Source organism: Lacerta agilis, chromosome 6 (genome assembly GCF_009819535.1).
Source record: "Lacerta agilis isolate rLacAgi1 chromosome 6, rLacAgi1.pri, whole genome shotgun sequence".
NCBI lineage: Eukaryota > Metazoa > Chordata > Lepidosauria > Squamata > Lacertidae > Lacerta > Lacerta agilis.
In genome coordinates, this window is record NC_046317.1 from 51200897 (window position 1) to 51224742 (window position 23846).

At 43.4% G+C, this 23846-nt stretch overlaps 1 long non-coding RNA gene across 1 annotated transcript; it reads right to left on the reverse strand.

The window, feature by feature from the left end:
* Positions 1 to 14463: 14463 nt before the first annotated feature.
* Positions 14464 to 17491, reverse strand: LOC117048598. Its single transcript, XR_004426858.1, has 3 exons — positions 17436 to 17491; positions 15885 to 16056; positions 14464 to 14587 (listed from the first exon to the last, which is right to left on the reverse strand). It is a non-coding gene; the product is annotated as an uncharacterized LOC117048598 (long non-coding RNA).
* Between the last annotated feature and the right edge of the window lie 6355 nt (positions 17492 to 23846).

Here is a 23846-nt window from a genome sequence, read left to right on the forward strand (position 1 = left end):
AACAGTGAACCTAAACATGTCATCTTCTAAGAGTGTAGACAGTTTTACTGGTAACATACACTTAAACCTCACTGAAGTCCAAAGCAGCATGCAGAGGACTGTCAGCCACAGCCTTAATTTCTTCTCCCTTTCAGTCATCAACCATCCTAGCCTCTCTTCACCCCAAACAGTGCAGCTTGTTCATTCTGCACAGAGTGGGTGACATAAAGGAACAGCTCCTAGTCTGAGATTTCACTTTGGGCCCAATTCTCTGAGAGAGCCAAGCACCTCTAGCTACAGCTATGGAGCCATGCAGGTGTTGATTTAGTCTCTTAGTTTCCTAGGAACAGAATTGCTTATAATTAGAAACCCTTGTGACTCTGTAGCTGAATAGATGAGCGCCACTTCCTTGTTTTCTCCCAAACTCCTGGTCAGGGTGGCTGCCTTTACAATAACTGTGTGACTTATCCTTCTCTCCATGTGCCTCTCGCTGTCAGCCCAGGAGCCAAACATTATCAAAATGTGTGTCACAACCAGGAATGTCAAAATACAATTAACATTTAAAAACCCAGCTCAACCCAGCCAACGCTGTGCTGTTGAATGGCATTGTGCCTCCCCAACAGAGACCTGTGTGTGACAATCAAAGAGGGAATTGTGTTTAGCTACCAGAGTGACTGGCAGGGGAAGGAGGAGAGGGAAAATTGGCTGTAACAATGAAGTACATTTGCTTCATTAGGGCCAACTCTAGCAGTTTGAGAGGAGAGATGCCTTAAGATCACGATTGTCCTTCGTTCTGCAGGCTGTGCTTGTCTCCTCCACTGTTTGCAGCAAACTGCAGACATTTAGCAAATAATGCAAAGAAGCCTGCTGGAGAAGACTGTCAGGGTGGGGGATCTGGTTTTTTAGACAGCTGGTCATCGGTGGGGTGGAGGAAGGATGGGGAGACAGGATGAAATACTCAAAGATAATTCAGTCCCGTCAGCAAATGGCTCACCATAAGCAGCACATAATGCAATATTTATCATTCACAGGAATCAATACAGCTTCATCATAGACAAACAAGAGGGATTTGAACAACTCACCTCTTGCCCTCATCACATAAAGGAGAGGAGCAGTCACTGGAAGCCTTTAAAATATCTAAGAAACAGCTTCCCAGCACTGCTGAATACAGTATCAAAATTGTGTGCGGCAGTTGAGCAATATCAACTTGCTCAAGGTAGGGAATATGCCTTATATTGAATTAGACCATTTACCCAGAGAGCCGTCTGCACAGGTGCAGAATTCTGTCGACCTTTGTGACTGTAGGAAGTCAGCCATATGCTGTGGATGAAAGCAAGGCCTGGGCATGGCTTGGTTACTTGCAAAAGTTCCAATAATCATTTGCAGTATTCTTACTTAGGCTGTGGGTGCTAGACAACCTTGAAATCACATAACTGATATGATCCTGTGAATTATATAGACATACCCATTGCCCAGAAATGGGTCGTGCTATGCCAAAAAGAATTCTGGCCAGATGCTTGTCCAACCTTTTCCTGAAAGCCTCCACAACAAAATTCCACAGTCTCATTAGGCACCTTATGCCACTGGTGAATTGCTCTTTTAATTAGAATGTCCGTTCCTAAATATTCCTCCTTGTAGTTTAAACCTATTAGACAGAATCCAGCTAAAGTGCTCGCAAGTCCAAATGATTTCACTGGGGAGGGAACTGCATGCGCAGAATTCCTCCACTGAAATCAGAGGCTGCATGCATACCTCTAAAAACCAGCTGCAAGGGGCAAATGACAGAGGGAAGCCATCATATTTTGCCTTGCTTGTAAGCAAACAGAGGGAACTATATCTGGTCACTGCTGGAAACAGAATGCTGGACTAGTTGAGTCTTGCCCTGATCCATTGGGGCAAATCTTACATTGCTTGCTTTAAAAAAAATGGATCTTAAATGCATTCAACACATGGACCAGAGGTTCTCCACTACTGGGCTAACAGGTTATGACAGGTATAAATCCTAGGTGGAGATTTGGAGCCAGTTTTTTCACATTTCGTAACCCATGCAACTAATATTGCTGCTATTTATTTCTTTATTGGCAGTGTGGCTTGAAGCTGATCAGCACATAGAAGTGACACAGTCACAGCTCAGAGACCTTGCAAGCTATTGATGGATACAACAGAGGTGGGAATGATTTCAGGGCTAACAAGTGGGAGGAGATGCTGCGGTGGTCACCAGACTGTGTTACAGGGAATCCTGGGGATGGTGGGTTGGAAGCTTATCAAGACTCCTTCAGTCTTCAATAGCAAACATGTTTCTCTGAAGACCACTTGCCCACCACAATGAATCTTCCCGAGACACTCTAGGTTAGTGTTGGGTGGGCTCTAGGCAGGGATACTGGGGGAAGGGAGAGAGTGTGGTGGTCTGTTCACCACTGCTTAAGATAGATTTCTGCCCTCATGAGAATGCTCTCCCATCACCAGTGTTGAAATAAGATTCAGCTGCCAGTCTTTGTCCGTCAACTCAACCACCCAAATGTCTTTAGCTGGTCCTGGCTCTTGATCACACCACCAGTTCAAGCTGAGCAACAGCAAGGTCCAACAGGTCTGCCCAGTGCCCCATTTGAACTGAGTATACTCCTTAGAACACGTCCTAGAATCCTTAAGCATGCAGGGGCTATATGGTGGAAAAACAGAAGTTTCGAACTAGAAACTCAGAAAGGCACAAATTGAAAGTCACATACAGATCAGCTCTTCCTCCATAACATGCAAAACTAAGAGAGTTCTGTTATTTATTTCAGCCAAAATGACACAGGGCAGTCTCTCATAGAGCTGCTGGCCTCAAAACTTCCTCCATCAGATCATTTCCCCCTTCCTTACAATGTGCAGATTAACTGCCAATAGCTCCTCTTGGTTCTTTTTAAAGAAAATAGCCATCCTCTTAAAGACTCCAGTTTGCTGGCCTTTTTCCAGTCACGAAGGTCATTTTCTCTATTGGCCAGAATTGCTATAGCAGTGGGAGTGAGAAGAAGGTAATACAGATGCCTTTACTGAAACAAACAAACACTAAGACAACATACAGTATTCTGCACAAGAAAGCCACCACATGTATTTAACAAAGCACTTGTGATTTTATTGGTACAATGCTTTTTTTTAAAGGTAAAATTGATGTGGTACAAGCTGAAATTTCCTCCTTGTGCTAAAGGAAAGGTGTTAGGCTGGGCATCTTTAACTCATCAAACTGAAATAGCTGTAAAACTCTAATGAGCTGTAATGTCTATAGAGCTAAATCCATAAAAAGTTCAGCTGGAGGAGACAAAAAAGAACACACCACAAATGATAGACGGACAAAAAAAAAAGTAGAAACGCCTTTTGTAGCACCCTGTTTCTAGACCAGCATGCACATAAAAAAATCCCCAAAGCATCACATCTTCAAGGTACCAAAAATCATAACTAAGAAATGAGGAAGAAGTGGTATTGTTCTGCTCAAAGCCCGTGTTGCACAACAATGAAGAAGCAGGCTTCAAAAGGCCTCTTCCCAAAGAGAAGGGAAAAAAGATTACTAAGAGAGAAAAAGGCTCTTCTGTCCTGTTCTCCATTTAAGAGAGAAAATAAAGAGAGAATAGATCTTCAGCTATTATAAACCACTAAAGCTGCAACAATTCACAACTCTAGGAAGTATAATGAAATTCCCCAACAGAATCCTCAGCCGACATACTTCAACACACAGAGCTCTATCAGTTTTATATGGCCCCATTACCATGGCATGCTGTTCACTGCATTCCAATGTATTCATCCTCCAAGGTACAGATAGATTCAGATAAGGTACAGATAGTACATTCACAGTCCTAAGCATGTGCACCAGCACAGCTTTCTTCCAAACTGCAGAAACGTTTTTGTTTGCAAGGCTGTACTGCAGTCATTACATTACGGAGGTGCTGCTGGCTGGCACTGGAAGATTTAAGTTGAGTTCACATGCCTGGGTACGACGTAGTGACAACAACATTGATGGATGAGTTTTATGTGCAAAACAGCCACTACAGCAGTGGAGGCTGATCCATTATGAATGGAACGTTGCCCCCACCATCCTCAGTCTTCCCTCAGATAGCATATACCTGCCTGCCTTCTTACTTACAAGCATTTAGGGGCGGATCTGCTTGCCATTGGCTGCAGGTCCACCTACTCTTGGGACTGGTAGGCAGAAGACAAGGAGACCAATGGGCTCCAACCACCACTGCGCTACAGATTGAAACACCAAAAGCAGAATTCTCATATCATTTCATATTACTTTTAGGTCTTAAACTACACATAACAAGAGAGACTGATGAGTCTTCTGACTTCTCTCTTTCTTTTTTACTGTAATATAAAGCTTTGCAGCACTTCAGATTTGATTATGGTGGTGGTATTGGAAGAGGAAGTGCTTAACTTGTTCCCTGAAGGCTGTTTTTCAAATAAAAAAAACATTCCCCCAAATTACTTCTTCACCCTGGGGTGGAAAGTACAGGAATCTCATCTTTTCCCCCCCTCCCCCTTGCAGGTGGGGAAACTACTTGATTGCAAAATAGCCCATGGGGAGGGGGTCACACTGCTGCTGTGATCCAATTCACAACCTCCACAGTTGCTTTTCAATTTTTAAAAAAGCCAGAAGAGAAACCTTGCATCTCACACATCACATCTGATGTTGGTTCTCAAACACAATATCAATGGATGCCATTCACACATTCAGATGAGCATCATTGACTAATGAGATATGAATCAGGTGGTGTCCATGCATGTATTAACCAGTCCATATGATAGAATAATAAAGAAGCTCTTCAGATGGGACAGAGCATGACTGAATAGAGGCATTTTTCATATGTCCTATACACAAGCTCTGTGGTTTGATTTGCACAAGCTGTGTATTCCTAGGAGACAAGCATGATAAAAGCAGTGCATGTTGTTCTGGCAGCATAATCTAGGTATGATGTAGCCATGACATTCTGCAAACCCACATTTTATTTTTTCATAAAAAGCCAAGATACCGTAACCATGTTGGTCCTTAAGAAGAAGGAAAAGCACTCCAAATTCCATAGTTGGGCAAACAACATATTGTAAAATAATATGCAAGCTCAGGTGAGATGTTACACAAAGCAAGTGTTGTGGGGATGTGGAGGAGAAATAAAAAGATTGGCCTGAATCTTGAAGCATTGAGGTCTGCATTTTGACTCACTCTAAAGATGGAGACTGCAGACTGAATTAGTCATTGTTAGGTGCTTGTAGGCACCAAGTTACACCTAGAATTCTGGGGTGATTTCTTTTTTCACATATACCTGGTAAATCATTAGAATGCTGAACCAGAAATTAAAGAAGTTTCCAGGAAGATGTGACTCTATATTTAAAACAGTGGCAGTCATGAACAGATTGCATAATGAAGCTATCACAAAGATATAGAAAACTGGTAGAACCCCAACCTACCTGGCAGCAAGTCAGTGTGTCAGGTCCAAAGTGCAAAGGTCAGAAAATGCAGTCCGGGGACAATTCAGGTAGCCAAGTCTCCAGTCCAGCAGTCAGGATACAGTCCAGAGTCAAACCTGAAGCACAGTCCAGGTGCATCCAAGCTAAGGTCCATCAACATGAGCAGTTGAGCAGACACAGCACCTCAGCTCTGCTTCCCTTTTGCATGCTGATTGCAGCATCTGGGCTTAAGGAGGCATGCGGCCCTCACCTGTTCCAAGCCTACTCCAGCTGAGGAATCACACACCTTCTCCCAGAGCTAGCGAGCCCCACCTGGCCAGCTAGGGAGTTGCCTGCCTTAGCCTCCTAGAGCACCACTCCCACTGCTCCCTATGTTTCAGGGCCCACCATGTTTGTGGAGACAAGGGACTCTCTGGCTCCAGTGATGGGTCCTGCTGCTCTGGTTCCTGTGCACTGACCCCCATCCCCTTGCCATCCTCCATCACCCTGTCAGTACTTCCTTCCCCATCCAAGACTTGCCCCACTTCCTCCTCCACATCATCCTGCCACTTAATGACACTCATTGGTAGAAAGCATACATTTGGGTTTAATCATGAGCATTTCAAGTTAGGGCTGGGAAACGTTTGTGCCTGAAACACTAGACAGCCACTACCGATTGTGTTTGAAGACATTGATCTACATAAACCAATGGTCTTACTTCATTTAAGACAGATTTCTTTATTTATGAAATGTGATGGTAGCCATTAATTTAGATAGCTTTGAAAGGGGATTAAACAAATCTATGGAAGACATCAATGGGTATTGGAACATTAATATTCAGAGGCCACTGGAAACCTCGGTGTCACTCAGAGGACTATTGCCTTCAAGCTCTACTTGTGGGCTTCCAAGGGACATCTAGTTGGTTGTTGCTATAAACAGGATGCTGGGCTAGACAGCTGCTTCCCTCTCTCATAGCACTGTCTCCCTGTCTCATAATACTGGAACTTCTGGACACCCAACAAGCTGGCTCTTGGATGATTCAGGACAGGTGAAAGAAAGTACTTCTTTGTGCAGTGCATAGGTAAACTATGGAATTTTCTCCTTCACACAGGAGGCCACCAACCTGGATGGCTTTAAAAGAGGATTGAGCTAATTTGTGGGGGCTAATGCTATCATATACTAGCCGTGATGGCTACGCTCCACCTCCACAGTTGGAGGCAGTAATCCTTCTGAATGCCAGTTACTGGAAACTACAGGAGGGGAGAGTGCTCTTGTCCTGCTTCTCACAGGGGCATCTGGTTGGCCACTTGGTGAACAGGATGCTGAATTAGGTGGCCCATTGGCCTGGTCCATCAGGCTCATCTTATGCTGTTATGTTTAGCTGGGCTGAAAAGCAATTGATTGCCCCCAAACAGGGCCGTCTTAAAGGGATCGGCCGCCCTGGCATGACGATCCCTCGGCGCCCCTGGTGGGCCGCCTCTCCGCCCACCTCCCTCCCGCGCTGGCCGCCCCTAGGGAGGGTGGGTGGGTGAGTGGGGGATGAGGGGCGTGGCGCTGGAGCGGCGTGGGGCTTTGCGCTCCCTTCCCAGCGCTCCAGCTGGGGCTCTGGAGGGCAGCTGGCTTGCAGCTCGCCCCGCCCACCCACCCGCCCATGGGGGCGGGGGCGGGTTGGGGAGGGGGCGCCTGGTATGCCGGCGGGCTCGCGGGGTGCCCCTGGGGGGCCTGGTGCACCGCGCCACCCAGCCCCTATGATGAGACGGCCCTGCCCCCAAAGCACCTCAATGGCAAACTTAATATCCCTTCCACAGCTCCTTCCTTTGTGTAGATGCAATGGCCATAACAGCTGCTTTTTAAAGGCAGAGATGAGGAGCCTGTGGCTCAACACATGTCGTTGGACTCCAACTCCCAGCAGTCCCAGCCAGCATGACCAATGGGCAGAGATGGTGGGGAAATCATGGGCCACAGATTCCCCCACCCCTCTTTTTAGGCTGCAAGAGCAGGGCAGCACCATGGTGGCTTTCTGTACAGCTATCCTAGCCTCCAAAGCTAGAAGCCCTTTAATACTACAGGAGTTGCAGAAGCTGCACGTGGGCATATTTTAGAAGCAAGCATGGATATTTTAGAAGGGGGGAAATGACTCACAGCAGCAAGGGGAGTGAACAGCAAGGGAGGAGGAGGAGGAGGAACCCCACAGGTGAAAGGAGCAGGCTGTGGGTGCCCTCTTAAAACTGTTCTTTGCAAGGCTGCAGTACTGCAGTTTGCCACACACATGAAACCCTCCTACACACCAGCCAGCTGCTTGTTGCCAATAATAGGCATGAAATTTCAGCGAGTCAAAATGGGAAAGGATGCTTCCCCGGAAGAAGTCAGATGCTGTTTGTCAGGCCTTTTATACTGTATATCACGCACCACCTCATTATATGTCTCCTGCCTACAACTGCGCTCTGTGAAAAGGCATGGGGATGTGTAAGAAAGAATTAACAACACAGAGGGGTGACATGACAGTCTCCTATTAGGCAGGGACGCCTTCTGTTCTGGAGATGCTAGTTGCAAACTGCTGTGCCAACATTCCGCCAAGCAAGTGCAAGGGGCCATGCTGAGAACTCTGGGGAGGTTTTATTTTCCTCGACTCCACAGGCTTATGTTACTTTGCAATATCCGGATGCTGCCAAAGCTCACTGGAGCATGCTGAGCAAAGATCTCCTTTGGTGGACTGAGGCGCCGTCTAGTGCTGAAGCAACGCCTGCTTGGCTGGCTGGGCGGTTGGCTCACTCGAGCGAGCACATCACCTGAAGCGAGGAGAGTCCACATAGACAGACATCCTCTGCAGCTGTTCCCCCAGCAGATGTTTTCATTCAGGGAGTGGGGAGAATCTTATGAAATGCTGATGCACAATCTATATTTTCCAAAGCCATCCCAGTGAACTGATTCATTTCTGCCACTGGGGAACAGGAGGAGAGAAAATGGAATGAAAGAGAGCGGCAACTTCCCAAAGGGCACGGGCAATCAAAAGCCAGACGGTAGCAATGAGAATTTGGAAAATAATACAACCGTGGTTGCCTTGCACTAGCACCTGATGAGCCCTGCATAGCTCATTCATCTGCTCAAGTTGGGGTTATCTTCTTTGCAAGCACAAAGATAGGCACTCATGAAATCAGGCGAAGTCACATGCTTTCACTGCAGACAATTTGTTTGTTTGTTTCAAAATATTTATACACCACTGGATTGTAATAAAGCCTCAAAGCAGTTTACAATAACAGGCAAAATTACAAGAGGTTAAAAAGTTAGCAGATACACTATTTGGAAATTGCATATTTCCTCCGAAAAGCCCTACAAATGATAGTATCAACAGGATGACTGAATGGGAGGGTTTCTGCAGGATTTTCCATCTGAGACTGACAGTATATGATCTGGCAAAGTGGGCTTCAGTTCATGAAAGCTTATGGCCACAATAAAGAAAAGGTGCCCAAATACCATTTGTTGACTTTTGCTACTGCAACAGACTAACATGGTTTCTTCTCTCAAAACTGTTAGCATGACCAAGAATCAAAACCCAGGATGGAGCTTTGCAGACAGTGGGACTATAGAGTGATCAGCACTCGGTTCTCAGAGACTAGGGTGTTTAGCTGCAAAGAGAAGGTATGGCCTCCCTCTCAACTGGTGTCATTCCTACATGCACTATAAGGAAATGATTAGCATTTACTTGTGTGAGTAAATGTTAAAGAGGTGATGTGCTTGGGGGTGTTGTCGTGCTGCAGGTAAAGATGTCCTCAGCCTCTGGCATCAGGTGGCCCAGCCCCACAGTGGGAGAATAGTGCATTATGTCTTAGTGAAAAGAATCACAATGAGCCCTCAGGGATTTTTCAATAGTCAAACCCTCCCTTTACCCACCAGTCATAAAGACAAGCATTGTTCTGTTTTTTAAAACCATCCCCACCTTCCTCCTTAGTAGTCTGCCACAGTCTCCTTTATATCAGCAGCAGGGCGTTGTTGTTTTATTCTAGCTGGTGGTAAATTCACACATCTCCTTTTGCTGATTTTCATTCATCTCAACATGTATGCCAATTGCCACATATATTGCAAAAGACAGAAGAATCAGAGATCATTTTGTTGCACCTTTCTATTCTCCGGAGCAAGAAGGCAAAGAACTTCCTTTCTCCAACACTTCCCTCTAGTGGCAAAATTGCTTATTGAAAAAGAAACAAATCCTGATGTACCCTTGATTGGTCTAATTCAGGGTTTCCCAAACTTGGGTCTCCAGCTGTTTTTGGACTACATCTCCCACCATCCCTAGCTAGTAGGACCCGTGGTCAGGGATGATGGGAACTGTAGTCCAAAAACAGCTGGAGTCCCAAGTTTGAGAAACCCTGGTCTAGATTCAGGTAGGTAGCCATGTTGGTCTGACACAGTAGAAATATATATTAAAAAATAAAATATAAAATAAAGAAATTGTCCAGTAGCACCTTAGAGACCAACTAAGTTTGTTCTTGGTATGAGCTTTTGTGTGCATGCACACTGGTCTAGTTCATCTTTGTCTACACTGACTGGCAGAGTTTCAGACAGGCGTCTTCCCAGCTCTGTATGAAGAAGCTGGAGAGTAAACCTCAAAACTTCTGCATGCAAATCATGTGATCTGCCACTGACTTCTGACCTGTCCCTGCTTTTGATATAGCCATGGCAGTATGGGAAGTGCTGTTTCTCAAAGCAATCTTAGATGTCTGGGGTCTGCAGCAGAGTCACTTTACACATCGTGCGGTGCTGGATCAGGCCAGTGGCCCATTTAGTCCAGGATCCTGTTCCTGCAGTGGCCAACCAGCTGCTCATGGGAAGCCCATAAGCAGGAACTGAGCACAACAGCATTCTAGGAAATTAGCCAACTGTATTACTTAGGCCAGGGCCCTAACCACTAGCATATTAATTATCTGTATTTATTTTAAATTGCTAACCCATCTTTTGACCCAAGTCAGGCCCTCAAGGCAGCTTACAAGCAAATAATAATACAATATTAAAAGCCATGTGAAATCAAAAATATTTTTAAAAAGCCAGCAAACACTAACAACAATTTAAAATGCAGCATAATCAGAAGCAAAAGCATCCCTTTCTTTATAAAGAAAACGTTTAACTCTCTTAAGTATGAGTCTATGAGGCCAGAAATCCAAAGCTATCCTAGCAAATCCACAAAGCATTTAATCATGTAGAGAGCCCCCGATGATGGGACAAGTGTTCAATTTGTAAAGGCAGCTTCCTCATATAAGACGCTGGCTGTAAGCTCACAGACATTGTATATGGATGGTGCTTGCATCTTGCTTTAGAACTCTTTGTCATTCAGAGTGTCATCTGTTCAGCATTTATTACCCATGCAATCCATAACATGTCGGATATCACATTATTAAAGAACCAGCATCACTGCATGTACCAATCATTTCAGGAAGATGAATAATACATTTATAAATAACGTTGCCGCAAACTAAAGTGTAACAACTGCAGGGGGAGAGAGAGAAGCAAGAAAAATTCATCGGTTTGGGGGACTTGGATCAGATGTTATAGATGGCACAGGGATGCTGCCAAAAAAACAAGAGCCCTGTGTCACATTCTCCCCCTTTCTCCAGTGATGTCACCCTGTTGCACATTTTCCTACCCATGCTAGCAGCAGCCAGTGATGTAGAGGACAATGTGATGGCATCATAACACGGGTAAGTGTTGCTGCTCGTTATGCTGTTCAGAAGCAGTTCAGTGTTGCCTGTAGCTTGTAGTTCCATCCTTGGCTATCATGCTGTTTGAATACAAGGAAAACACCAGTTTGCTTCTGCAACTAGAAGCCCAGGCTATAAATCATTCTGCAAAACCACATGTGGAGATGAAACAATATTTGGAGCTTCTCACTAGGGTCACTCAGGAAATGGTTTCCCACTCTGATGTGGGAAATTGCACGCTCTTGGTAACATTCTTCATCCCACAGCAGAATGAAAAATAAAATTTGGGAGAAAAATCTGATAAGGAGATCCAAAATCCTTTGTTCTGCACCAAATACCACTCCTTACATAGTTGTTTGTGTTTGCACAATGCATGTTCTACCACACATATTGTTTTCTAGGATATTTTCCCCCTGCACGTGTGCAAGGTGAATTCAGAGGGGATGCATCACAGTGGATTCACTTCTCTGCTGAAAAGAAAACGAAGTACTTTTGTGAATTAAAAGAAGTGAGGTTTTTCTTTTACTTGTTTTTCACTTCAACGAAGCCTTTGCTCTGATCGGGGAGGGGGGTGTTAGAAATTAAATTAGGGTTGGGGGAGAATTGCTTCAGTTCAGATTTTAATGTGAACCAGCCTAATTTGCACTGTAGAGATGAACTGCAGCTATATTTTGAAAATAGCACTTCCCCTAATCTCGTGCTGCAAACAAATATGTTTCTGTGCAAAAATATGTATATTATGGGAAAGTGTGGAAATAGCACATAAAATGAATAATTTTCATGGAAATTGCTTGCATCAGAGGCAGATCTAGGGGAGCGTGACCGTTTTGGTCACACCGGAAGCGGAGCTTCTGAGGCACCGCAGCAGGAGCCGCAACTTTGAAATCCAATGAAAGGCAAGAGGCAGAGGGCGCCAGATTTTGGTGTCACACTGGGCACCACTGAAATTTGAGGTGCCAAGGTCCGCCACTGCTTGCATAAATGTGTGCATCAGGCTCTCTCCCATTTTGGCACTGCCCTCCCAGGCTAGGGGCAGGGGTGCCTTCTGTCCTCACAAAGCCTCTGAGCAAACTGAGATCTGATAATAATAAAAAACATGCTAAAAAGAAAAGGGTACATAACTTGCTCTTTAAATATATTCCATGATTATGATGTCTATTTTGCATCCCTGTCCAGATTGCATCCGGGACAGGTGCCCCCATAATTCCACCCCTGCTAGTTGCAGTTCCGATCCATTCTAACACTGGATTAGGGGCAATTCAGAAAGAGGAACAGGTTGTGGCTTCCTAGAAATCTTTCCAGTGAGGAAACCGTGGCAGAGTTATGTAAAAAGTGTGAGATGAGACAGCTGAAACCACTGCATTCATTGTACTTCTCTCTCCTCCCCCATGTACGTCAATACTTCCTACCTTGGCTCTGAACATATTCACATTCTCCTGAACTAGCAGCTTAAATCACAAAGCAATATGACCTTTCATCTCTATATTGCCACTTATTTTCATATTTCTATCTCCTTACTTGACAGACAAATCAAACTGCTATGCACGCCAATGCTTTAATAGCATAGTCTACCATCTCCTCAGGAATAAGTTATACTGAAAATCTTCTAGCACAATGGTAGCCACTCAGAACACACATGCAAATCACTGTTTATATATTGGACTAATGTGTGTGGTCTCTTGTCTGTTGTCTCTCTCTAGTGGCTGGATCTGGTACCTATCGGGCAATAACAATCCCTATGGATGTTTGTTAAGCACCAGAAGAAATCAACCCTTCCATTCATGAAGTCATGTGTAGTTTGCTAGAATTACATTCATACTGGAAACATACTGGACAGGCAGTGGTCTGTCACTACTTGAAGTCATGCTGATTGCAACTAAGCCAATGGAATTATTGTTCTCTCAGAAACTCAAAGTGTGCTTCTGTTCCTCATGCGTTCTTGCTTTAAAATGTTTGTTTTGTCAAGACACAGAACAATCAAGTTGGATTATGGTGTTTCCAAAAGCAATGCTTTAACATATGAACATAAGAAGGACCAGCTGGATCGAACCAAAGGCCCATTTGGTCTAGCATCCTGTCCTCACTGTGGCCAACCAAATGCCTATGGGAAGCCCACAAGGAAGACCTCACTTCTATCATACAAATGCCAGTGTTGGGTCCTATGAAACAGAGCAGACATAAAACTCCACAAAGGATAGACACCTAAGGTGTATGGGGCAGATTGTGAGGAGCATTAATATGAAGGTAGAGGTCACAGGAAAACATGATCTGGAACTGGGTAGTTGGTATATTAGGAGATCCGAGCCAAGTAATCTGGAAGCAGGAAACAGAAATAGGCACTGGGGCTCAAGGTCAGAGACAGACTCATTGATCAAGCAAAGATCGAGGCTTACGCTAGAAGTACTGTATTTACTCAAATGTAATGTGCAGTTTTTTGGCCAAATTATGTCATGAAAATTAGGGTGGGCCTTAGATTTGATGGCGCATTTACATTCACCAGCAAATACATTCTTGGTTTCAAGGTTTTGAAAACTGAGGTGCGCATTAGGTTTGATGGCGCATTACATTTGAGTAAATACAGTACACAGCAGGCCAGGATGTACCAATGGGTTGCTGGGGTGAGCAGAGCCATGTTGCAACATGAGAGAGCAGGGCTAAATCAGTTGATTTTCTACTCTGCATCTACAAGTGAAACCAGGACACAAATGAGGAAGTCACCATTCAAATCCTAGCTGATCCTAACAACCAAGCTAGATCCAGAATCAAAATTAGATGTTCACCTAGTCAAGCACACTTTTTCTTTGCTTATATTTTATTTCAACTACAATGCGCCATCTCTCTCTCTCAGTGGCATAATCCCATCCACATGCCCAACCACTTGCAGCTGGGATCCTCACCATAGCTGTCAACCTTCCCTTTTTTTTTGCAGGAAATTCCCCTATCAGTACTATGGTCTATAGTATAGTACTGATAGGGGAATTTCCCGCAAAAAAGGGAAGGTTGGCAGCTATGATCCTCACTGATAAAGTTGTTGTTGTTGTTCAGTCATTCAGTCGTGTCAGACTCTTCGTGACCCCATGGACCAGAGCACGCCAGGCACCCCTATCCTCCACTGCCTCCCGCAGTTTGGTCAGACTCATGTTGGTAGCTTCGAGAACACTGTCCAACCATCTTGTCCTCTGTCGTCCCCTTCTCCTTGTGCCCTCAATCTTTCCCAACATCAGGGTCTTTTCCAGGGAGTCTTCTCTTCTCATGAGGTGGCCAAAGTATTGGAGCCTAAGCTTCAGGATCTGTCCTTCCAGTGAGCACTCAGGGCTGATTTCCTTCAGAATGGTAGGTGGCCTCATAATGCCTTAGAAGACAGAAAGGCAAGACAACCGAGTCAATAGGCTTTTATTTGGACTCAGATTTCAACTCAGATTGGGGACTGACAGAGACTTGCAATGGAAAGCAGTCGCTGAAGACTCCCGCAAGGCCACTCCGAACTTGAAATCAGTCACCTGTGAATGAAACACATATGTATTTCTGTTGATTGAGTGGTATATAAATCACGTTAAATTAAATTAAATATGCAACCTTTTTATAAATCATAACCATTTCCCCCTCTTTCATTTTTGTTCATGATGTATAGCTTCTGCTTCAAGACTTGCAGGTTTGATTTATTCGTTACAACTTTTTTTCTATGTAGATAATGCAAATAAATGAATGAAAAAAGAGACAGATTTATTTGTTTGTTTGTTACATTTCTAAATCACTCTTCCTCCTAAGGAGCCTAGGGCAATGTACAATAGGGTATAAAATACAAAATAATATCATAAATAATGCATAACAATAACCATTATAACTATAAAATAACTATACAACTCAGTTACAGGTGGGTAGCCATGTTGGTCTGCCATAGTCAAAACAAAACAAAAATAAAAAATTCTTTCCAGTAGCACCTTAGTTGGTCTCTAAGGTGCTACTAGAAAGAATTTTTTATTTTATTATGTTTATACAACTCAGAACCCTCAAAATACACGCATAGTACAAAAAAGCATCTGCAGCTATTTAGAAAAAGGATCACTTGTGTAATGCCATATGTGGCCATTATTGTCATGCAAACAAGCATGGATAAAGAGCAGGCCTTCTGAACCAAATCAGTGATTCCTCCTGCCCATTGTCCTGTCCCCGACTCTGGCCATTGTCAGATGATGTGCCAATAGAACCTTCTAATGGGGAATCTGTGGTTCTCCAGATGTTGCTCAACTAACTCCTATCAAGCCCAGCCAGGATGCCCAGTGGTCCAGGAATAATGGAAGCTGTAGCCCAATAGTTCAGTCGGTAGAGCAGGAGACTCTTAATCTCAGGGTCGTGGGTTCAAGCCCCATGTTGGGAAAAACATTCCTGCATTGCAGGGGGTTGGACTACAAGACCCTCATGGTCCCTTCCAACTCTACGATTCTATGAACATCTGGAGGGCCACAGGTTCCCTATCCATGCAAGAGAGGAGCCTATTCCATGCCATCCATTCCCACCCTCCAACAGTGAATGGCGTAGATAAATGTGAGGCATGAGTATGCTATCTTCACTAAAGATGCTGCGGCCCATGCACTCACTGGATCATTCTTCTCTTGTCCCATCACAGAAGGAGCAGTTCCAAGTCAAAGTATTGTTTAAAGAGAGTTTCTCCAGGAAGCAGAAGCCTTAAAGTCAAGGCTCTAAGCTTTCCAACTTTGTCTCACTGTTCTCATTTTGGAGTAAAGTGAGTTTAAAAAGAAAAAAGAAAAAGAAAAACCTAACTAACACCTTACTTACATCAGTTGTTTGTGATGAAGAAGAATGTTGTCAGTTGCCAAAATTGCCATGGAACAATTTATTCACAAGTGTGCCTTTCACCCAATATCAAAAAGATACGAGGTTCTCCCTCTTGGTGGGATTCTTTATGTTGCAGCTCCTCACAGCGAAGAGATGTGTGCTCACTCTCTACCTATTATGTAAAAGAAGAAAGAGCAAATGAATCTTTCATGGAATCCCGCCTAGCACTTTACTGAAAAGAGCACAATAATGTTGCGTTTATCCATCCATCTCTGAGCAAGCAAAAACTGATGGGGAGGAATGGGGGGTTGATTAATATGAGATTTGAGGATCCTCTTGGCTCTCACCATTGGTTCTTTTTGAAAACTAATGAATCAAGGCTGGAAGATCAAAGGAGATGATGTTCAGTCTTACACTAATTAACCTTCCCAGCAACAGAGGAAGCTAGATGAGGGCGGGAGGGGACGTGTCACCATAATACTTTGCACGGTGGGAAAGCCTGCACTCAGCAATTAGAACAATTTTCAACTCTGCTGCTGATTACTCTGTCATGTTCAAAGAAGGGCAGATCATGGTCTGCCCAGGGCTTCATGCATATTATATATAAAAGGGGCTGACTCCCACCTACTTAGGCAGTGAGGGAAGATCTGATTGCTCCCTGCCTTACATAGCAAGGGAGTTTTTAAACAGACCGCATAGTTATGGAGGATGCATGACTGACAGGCGCTAACACTACCAAAATACCTGAGATGCAATCAAGGGCTTGCTGATTTTGTAACTGCACACGTTTTAAGAAAATTGATTGATGTGTAATAACTTGCAATGCTTCAGAATCCCTCCAGAAAAGAGTACCCGTGGTTGCTGAACATAAAATGTGGTGATGCAAGGCATGATTGTTTACTTCTGTTCTGATTTCTAGGAGATAGTGCAACACCCACTTATTCAAGAAAACTTTTGAGCAATAAGAACTGCTGGCCTGTCTTTAGTCTGCCATTAACAACTAGGTGAGGCAGGTAGGTAGCCGTGTTGGTCTGCCATAGTCAAAACAAAATAAAAAATAAAAAAATTCCTTCCAGTAGCACCTTAGAGACCAACTCAGTTTGTTCTTGGTATGAGCTTTCGTGTGCATGCACACTTCTTCAGATACCTAGGTGAGGCAGTAGATGGAAATAGGTTTTTACTGATATTTTTGTATGATTTTTATTGTTACTTGTATGGGGGGGGATTCGTGTTAAGGTATGTCAGCTAGGGATGCTCAATAAATCTGCTGGGTCTGCATTTCAAAGTGAATTCACCTGATCTGCACTCTCCCACACCTGGGAGCTTTTCTCTGGGCTGTTGCCAGCAGGGATACCACTGGCAGCACCTCTGTCCACCTGCACATTTGGAACAGGGAGCTCCAAGCTCCCTGTCTAATGCATGGCCTAGTCATCCTAGTCATCCTGGTCAGCTGCTGAGATTAAGGTGAGCTTTTATTATGGTACTTTGAATTAAATTGGTTGTTTTATTTTCTTTTATTTTAAATCATATGATTAGACATGAGAACCCCACCTTCAAACCTTATTTTGTGGCTTTGAGTAGGTCACTCTCTCACCTTCCTTTTACAGTGGTACCTCGGGTTACATACGCTTCAGGTTACATATGCTTCAGGTTACATACTCCGCTAACCCAGAAATAACGCTTCAGGTTAAGAACTTTGCTTCAGGATAAGAACAGAAATCATGCTCTGGCGGCACAGCGGCAGCGGGAGGTCCCATTAGCTAAAGTGGTGCTTCAGGTTAAGAACAGTTTCAGGTTAAGAACAGACCTCCGAACTCACCCTGAAACTAACCTATAGGTGGTACCTAACGCCAAGAAAATTAGCGCTAATACACCCAGGAACTTCACCAAAATGCTGGAGAGGGTCACCTCCACAGGCACATACCTCCACATGTGGTGGGAGTGCCCCAAAATCCAACTATTCTGGACAACAAGCATACGAGAAATATGTAATATAACCAAGCAAGTGCTAGAAATCACCCCAGAATCAGTCTTACTAAACATCTTCCAAGACAAAAACTCCCACCTACACCACAAAGAACTCATAACCCACCTACTCTCAGCAGCCAGAAACATCATAACCAGACACTGGAGAGACCTATCAGGAGTAAGCATGGACCAATGGTACCAAGTAGTATGGGAAACAGCCCTACTAGAAAAACTGACCAGTAAGCTGAAACTGACACGGGGACAAATAGAAGAAGACGCCTTCACCCCGGTATGGCTCCCCTTCATCACACACAGCCCAACAAAACGACAAAAATCTAACGACAGCATACAAATCAATATGGCTAACCTGATCAAAAACACTCACCCACCCCACTCACACAGGAAACTAAAGACCACTACAGCCAACTACAAAGGATCAATCATACTCTACGCCAATCCCAACCTCTCTCACCCCCAAAGGAGCATAAGTGAACAACAGAGAACCTGCACAAACAACGTTGACACCAAACCCTACATATATTAAGTAAAATAGAAACATCGTCACCCCACCCCACCCATTCCCCCATCCCACCCACCTCTTTTCCCCTTTTCTTCCTAATGTCTCAACAAATGAAATTGACTTGTGAAAATGTTACATGGAAAAAATACAAGAGAGACATTGCACTACCTTTGTAAAAGAAAATCTTTAATAAAAAAATACTTAATAAAAAAAAAAGAACGGACCTCTGGAACGAATTAAGTACGTAACCAGAGGTACCACTGAATAGGATTGTTGTGAGCAGGTCAAGTGATAATATATTGCAATACACCTTGAATGCACAGCAAAGGAGGAAAAAGATACAGCAAAATTGACAGCAGCTATTAGAAGACAATCAAAACAAAGTTTGTTAAAGAACTGCGAATGTGTGAAGGAATTTACAATGAAACATTGCTCCGATACAGAAATCATAACAAAGTTTGTAAGGGTAAAAGGAATAAAATAAATATAAATAAAATATATCTATAAAACATAACATAACAACACAACAATAAAGATAAGAATGTAAAATAAGGTTTAGCATTGATGGAAGGAAGTTGTATTTTAGTTTAAAACATGTTATAAGTATATGGCAAGGTGGTGGGTGCGAAAGGGGGGGAATGTTTGGTTTGATCTGTAAATTTTTATTTTTATTTGTTATTTCTGCACTTTTATTTGTATTCTTTGTTGTTTATATTTTTTATTATTTTTCTTTTCATTTGTATTTCTTTGCATCCTTTTGGTTTTCGGGGGGGGGGGGTTGAAAAGAAAAAGAAAAGAAAAAAGAAACCTAAATAAGATCAAGCAAATGTCAGTATGGGTTTGAGACAAACTCAAGATGCTACTGGAAAGCATTTGCCTGTTCGAAATGCCAACCTAGACCATCATCCTAACAAAATTTCAACCCCTGCCGCCCTCCCCGCCCCCTGCCCCCTGCCCGCCATACACACATGCCTTGAAATGGGTCTGGGGTCTGGAAGCCTTGCATCCATCTCATGTGGGGAGAGATGTCAGGAGCTGGACAGGGCAAGGCTTAGTAGAGGTTGTTTGTGTTTCTTTTTTGTAAGCCCAGTGCCCACTCCTCAGTTGGCATATTCAGAACAGACTTGGCATCCAACCACCTGGATCACAATGCAGGAGCAGATGGTCATGTAAAGGCCTTAGAATGAATTTATTTTGGTTTTGGCCTGCTAACTCAATTGACAAATGGAAGCAATGGCTTTTGTTTTTGTTTTTTGCCTAGTCTGTGCTGTGCTCTGGGGTAGGACTGTAGCTCCATGGAAGGGCGCATGCTTTGCATCCAGAAGGTCCCAGGCTCAGTCCCCAGTATCTCCGATCAGAACTGGGAAAGACACCTGTGTGAAGTCCTGAAGGGCACCTGCCAGTCAGTATAGATAACACTGATCTGGAGGGACCCATGATGTGACTCTGTATAAGGCAGCTCCCTAAATCTACTCTCAAGATCAGCTCTCAGTGCAAGGCACAGGGTCAAAATAACATTCGCTTGTTGGTCACAATGCAGGACAGTGCTGAAAAACTCAACCTGAAATGAGGAAATATTTTGGATGCTTTGGGAAGAAGCCATTCATTGCTCCCATAGCTCAAGTGATACATCTTTGGGTGCAAATTCACATCATCTACTCTGAACCCAATCAATAATCCATGTAAATCTGATATTGTCATCACCATTAAATTACCAGCTCGGCAGAGACTGGATTCTGATTGTGCAAAGTGCTAATATGGTTGGCCTGATCAGTGTTTAACAACATCTGAAAAGCCACAAGTTCCCCATTCCTGTTCTGTGGGCTTTAGATCCCTTGATAATGTCAGTCTGTATGCGGAGGATTTGTGCACAGAGAAACTTTGGTATGTTCACATTTGATCTGTCTGCGAGATAGTAATGCACAGTCATGTTAGGTGCTTGATACGTTTTGCCACTTTCATGTGCCCACTTTCTCTGGCTCAATGTATTTCATCTCATCCATTGGCCTTTTAGTTCATTAAGCAACAGCCACAACTCTTCTGGAAGACCTTTCAAACTGGGGAAGAGTTCTATATCCAGATTAAGATGATCTAAATTGCTAATTTTGATGGATATGAGTTGTGCTGCGAATGCTTAGTTCAGCTCGAGTGAGAAACAATCCTTGTCCTAAAGCCTTACAAATGAGATACCCAAGACAGGTCAAAGAAGCATAATCATTTCCCATCTTAAAGATGGAAAACCAATGAAATTAAGCGGCTTGCCCAAGGTCACACATGGATCCAAATTTAAAACAAATTGAATAAGTTTCTTTGTGTCATCTTCTTGCTGAGCTTGGAATCGTTTGTGTTCTCTGATCTCCTTGGCTCAGAGCTCAAGGAGCCATGCTGTTACAGTAATAACATGAGGCCAATAAGGCTTATTAAGCCCTGGAGGGATTCTTTGCAATGCCCAAGCCACAGAGCTGCCTAATAAGCAGAGAATGTTGGCCATGCTAATGTCATTAGTGGTGCCATTTGTTTTAGGCTAAATGTTGTACAAAGCAAAATCCGTTTTAATCCCAATTTAGAACAGGCTTGCGGCTGTCACTGGGGGCATTTTTTCCCCAGCCTATTTTTAAAAATAATCTGTTAGGCATGCCGGTTGCCAAAATTCCACTAAGAGCTCTATTCCAGGGCCTTATGTTTTCAGAAAGGCTTCTGCACGGGGCACGGCACATGCAAACAGAGAGAAGGGCTGCAATTCTTGCTAGACAAAGGAAGCATGGACAGCGTATTGTCGTTTGAGGAATGAACCACACAGATTGCCAAATTCAGCTTAATAGCAAATTGATAGCACTGTTTCCATATCAGCATTAGATTAGAATGCAGGTGATGTAACTCTGTCAGGGGAAGGGACTGTAGCTCAATGGCACAAAACCTTTGCAAACAGAAGGTCCCAGTTTGAATTTTTGGCATCTCTGGTTGTATGACTGAGAAGGGAAAGAGCATTTGCCTAAGACCCTCAAGAGCTAATGGCAGTTAGAGCATTTTATTCCAGTTGTCCCCCCTGGATGAAGAGATGGTAGGCTGCTGAGGTGGCAAGAGGGGGCAAAGGGGGTTGGCTAAAGAATAAGCAGCTAAGGTGGTGCATATTTTGGCTATATATTGTGTGTGTGCTGATGGAAATGCTCTCACTGGGCTTAGTGGAGAAATGACCTGGTATAAAGTTGTTTCCTGTGTTCCTCTGCTTTACTAGCATGTCCTTTCTTGCTCTCACCATTGCTAGAAAGGTGATGCAGACCTTATTTTCAGACTCATTTGTATTACTAATTTACTCTGGCAGAAGATAAGACAGAGAAACCCAAATTGAACATTTCCTCTGATTCAGCTTTAAAGAGCAAGTTTTCACTTGGAAAGCTCAGGGCAAAAAAGAAAATGCAAAATGCTCGGGCATGGAGCGTTGAAGTGCAGAACTCTGCCTGAAAAGAGCAGGGCAAAAAGTAAGTGTGGATAAGCTCTTAGTTCTGAGGGTAATACATTGAACAGTGGTGGCTAACTGGCATTCTCCAGATGTTGTTGGATTCTAATGCCTATAAGCTCCTGAAAGCATGGCCAACGGCCAGGGATGGTGGGAGTTGCAGTTCAACAACATCTGGAGAACCACAGGTTAGTCACCCCTGAATTATATAACTTAGTGGACAAGGACTGACCCATAGGGTTACCCTTCTACATAATGTTTGAGTATTTGTCCCATTTGTAAATGATGTGTTGTCTCCAACATTTATTGGTAGAAGCCTAGCAACCTTCTTTTAGCCAAGAGGAAATTATGAATGAAATCCATACTGAACCATGGACACGTGCGAACACACACACACACACAGAGGGAGGTAAAGTTTTAGCAGCAAATGAACAATTTAGATCTCAAAAGAAAGAGGCTACAGAACGAAACAGGCAATGCTGTTCTGGTATGAGTTCACAAAAATGAAATATCAGCAATAGAGATACCCTCCTTGCAGTATCATGTTCACTTTGGACATCACTAACTGGGGACAGTTCAGAGGAGATTGATGTCACCTCCATACAATCTGTTTATTTAGCATTCATCCAGATTTGTTTGCCCAAAGTTTGCAGGGAGGTTAGGCGACATCAGTTATTTGTTGCACATTCATTCTGATTAATTTGCTAGAAGGTTATTCAATGTTGTATGAAACAAGTGTTATCCCACACTTTCCAGTACATCTCCCATCACTTTCCTTATTGCAAAAAGACTGAATGGGGCAGACTTGTTGCACAAGAGCACCAAATCAAATTAATTGTGCAACCTGAATTTGCCAGTATGTAATTGAACCCCAGCAGAAAATAGCAACAGTCTGGAAGTACCATAGCAAAGTTGACATAAATGCAGGAATCACAGCCTATGAGAAAAAGACAAAAGAGATGCAATAACCAGGAGTGTTCACCCTTCAGAAGGTCCATTCTTCACCTTTTTTGATGATAGCAAAGAAGAAACAATGGCTGTAGATCAGAAGAATATCAGCTTAAATAATAGAAGGAGAGAAGGCTATTTTTCTGCCCACAAGAGCTGCTGAACAGCAAGTTGAGCCAACAATTATTGTTTTCATCAACAGCTTTACAGAAGCAGCAAATGCTCAGAGAAACATCAACCAAACAACATGTTTATCAATATCTGTACTTTTCTGCATTTCACTTTCTTCTGACCTCACTGTTTACAACCTCCCCGCCTTCCAAACCACATTTATATATACCTGTGCAACTCAGGATAAAATTTATGCATCTGATGAGGTGGACTGTAGTCCAAGGAAGCTAATGGGCATAATACATTTGTTAGCCTTTCATGTGCCACAAGACTCTTGGTTGTTTTTACCAGCCAAAAGAAAAGCCTTTGACTTATTTCATTTTGCTTTGTTGCAGAAGAATGGTGTGCGCACAGTCTTCTCAAGAGGCTCTGTGGTTATGTTATTCCAAGGACATATTTCTAAGACTGCCGGATTGGGGACTTGAAGTGAGCTTGATGCAATTCCTGCCTTTTCGTTCCATATAATTTTGGATGAATCAAAGAGTTTCCCATCTGTAAAATGGAGCTTAAAGCATAGTTTATCTTTTGCATTATAAACACATTTGGAAGCCCTGCCTGCCTGCGTTAGACCACAGGATAAGCCGGGGCCTTGGAGTCCTTTACATCATATAAAATGCTCTTATATGAGAGAGTGAGCAAATTATTGAGCCAGGAAATTCCTTTTCCTGCATGCATCTCACTGCAGCCCCATCTGTTATTCTACATGTAGCTGGAGGGTAAGTTGAAAAAGAAAAAATGTGCCCTGGTTCCTTCTACTGACATACAGCACTCCAGAAATGTGATCATGTTTGCAAATGCCAGATATAATGATTTCCAGAGGGGAGGAAGAAACAGACACATTCTTAGAGCTCACATTTTGAAATGTGTTGAGGGTTTTTTAAACTTCCAAAATCATTTG